Source organism: Palaemon carinicauda, chromosome 27 (assembly GCF_036898095.1).
Source record: "Palaemon carinicauda isolate YSFRI2023 chromosome 27, ASM3689809v2, whole genome shotgun sequence".
Taxonomy (NCBI): Eukaryota; Metazoa; Arthropoda; class Malacostraca; order Decapoda; family Palaemonidae; genus Palaemon; species Palaemon carinicauda.
Window position 1 is genome coordinate 91,085,158 of NC_090751.1, and position 2,500 is coordinate 91,087,657.

Below are 2,500 nucleotides of genomic sequence, written 5' to 3' on the forward strand. Positions count from 1 at the left end.
ACTGGCCGAAACTAGAAACCATTGACCCCAAACGAAACTAGTGTAAACACTTGGTTAGTTTGACAGCAGAAGAAACGACTCCACCAAGACCCCGCCCTCCCCTCCCCCTCCCCTCCCCCTCAACAAACCCCCCCCCCCACCCCAGACTGAGCTCATCTTCGTAAACCTTTTTCCGGGTCAGTTCAGTCGGTGAATCGGGGATCAGTAGGGCGGCTGGCTGGATTCCAAGTGCAATTTTGACGTCATGAAAGTTTTCATGGAAATCAAGTTTTAATCTATTCCGGTGATAAGTACATTTATCTGCCTTAGGTTTTCCATTGTTTATTGGTAAGACTTGGCGGTAGTGAGTCTATGTATCGGTTAATGTTGTTTTATTAGGGTTAGTGATTCATTAAATATGGGATGGCATTCATTGAAGATGACGCGTCATGATTGGATGGCTGTGAACTGCGAGAGACTTAACTAATAAGTTGCAGCCGATTTTTTGCCTATTTAGGGAGAATATGGTCTACTAATTTAAAGGGCAGTAATATGTTCATGTTAGTAAGAAATTTATTTTATCAAAAGGCCGTTTAACGATAAGGTATACTTAATTTAAATTGTTCGTGGTATTTCGTTGTGTGATCAAATGGGAACCAAACAATATTTCAACATAGGTGCTCAAGAAGGGTTATCTATACGTAGCATGAGTTCAATAACCTTGCTTTATATTGTTTTATTCCAGGGGACACCTTCCTTCTTTGAATTTGTAACTGGCGTTTACTCTACAAAATATTTTTTGAATCGGACTTTTAAAAGTGAGTTCATCGAACTCCCTTTCCCCACAACTCTTTAATTTGCATTTGCAATTTTCTACCTTATACATTTGTGATGTCCGGCTCTGTTATGTGGTTTCTTGATTGTGCAGATAGTGTGAGCACTGTAATTTCCTCGCTAATCGACAGTCTTTGAACCTAGTTATGTCACGGTAATTCCTAATATGCATATTTTAATTTGTAATTTTTTTTTTTTTAGTACGTTATCTGAATATGGAATTGTAGCTTAAAAGGAACTAGTCTTATTAGACTAGTAAGGACGCATTCTTGATAAATGCATACGATGATTTTATATTGCAAGAACAGCTTTATTAAACGCTAGAACTGCATAAAAGATATCTATACATAAGAGATGTAGGTCCTTAGTGCTACGAGGTTTACAGCACTTTTAAAAGGCTAAAATTACTGCTGGTCTTCGCTCTGTCTATAACAATTAAATCTCTTCCAGAAGGCTCGACTCGCTTGCTTTATTAAGACTGCCTCGTTTACTTTCTTTTTATAAAGTTAGCAAGGCAAGGAGGGATCGGAAGAACTTGTTATAGTGAGATCTGTTTTAAATTACTGTACAGTAGTTGATATCGTCACTCTTTAAATGCAAAAGAAGAATCTCAAAAGTCGGTTATTTTTTTCTTCTTTTTTTTTTACGGCTCGGCTACGTCACTTAACCTTTATACGTTGCTTTTCTTTTTCTTTTTTTTCGTCTAAGCTGCTTTATTTTAGCCTTTCTGTCTAATGACACTGAAAACAACTACAGAAAGTTTCAAGATACTCTGGATTGTTCTGGTCGGAAAGGCTTAATTGTAGTTTTGGAAGAACCAGAAGTTTAAAGGTGGTTAAAAAAAGGAGGAAACTAACATAGAATTTTAAAAAAAGCATTTATTAATTCATTGATTTATTAATTTTATATGAATGTAAACTAAATGCCAAAAAAATTTAGAAATTTAAGTCTGTAATTTCAGGTTGGTGTTTTGATATACTTTTAAAATTCAAACAAATTTCGACCCCATTGTAGAAATGAACTGTCAGATTAAGGCGTGTGTGGGAAGGCCGTGGAAGTAGGAGTTATTCTTAAATAAAATTAAACTGATATAATTAGTTGACAAAATATCTGTGTCGTCTACAGAAAGCCAAAGGCTAATTCAAACCCAGTAAGAGATATTCTTATCTGCATAAATTGCCATGTTGTTAGTACTCTAATTTAGACAATCTAAATAATTGTTGGTTGAAAAGGCTAAGTATAATCTTGAAGTATTTTAAATGGATAGTCCCATGGGCTAGTTGACTGCAAACAGTTTGCTTGGTATGTTGTGTGCAACGTAGTACATTATATATTATATATAATATTTATAATATATTTTATATATATTAAATATTACATATATATATATATAATATTTATAATATATATTATATATTTTTTAAGTTATATATAATATATATAATATTGATAATATATAATTTAATGATATATAATATATATTATATAATATATATTATAAATATTATATATAATATATATATATATGTATATATATATTATATATATATATATATATATATATATATATATATATATATATATATATATATATATATATTTAACATATATAAAATATTATAAATATTATATTATATATATATATATATATATTATGTGTATATGTGTATATATATATATATATATA

The 2,500-nt window shown here is 31.0% G+C and overlaps 1 protein-coding gene across 8 annotated transcripts in view; it reads left to right on the forward strand.

Moving 5' to 3' along the window:
* The window catches only part of LOC137620797 (Na(+)/citrate cotransporter-like), a 158,571-nt gene that overhangs the window by 52,415 nt on the left and 103,656 nt on the right, over nucleotides 1-2,500 (forward strand). Inside the window, exon 1 of one of the 8 annotated variants that reach the window (XM_068351239.1) lies at nucleotides 169-283. The exons of 3 other annotated variants lie outside the window; for them this stretch is intronic. The gene's annotated coding sequence lies outside the window, so the exon portion shown is untranslated. Of the gene's footprint in view, nucleotides 1-168; nucleotides 344-2,500 lie in introns of those variants that run through there. 4 more of the 8 variants (XM_068351238.1, XM_068351240.1, XM_068351244.1 and 1 more) reach the window with 4 other exon arrangements.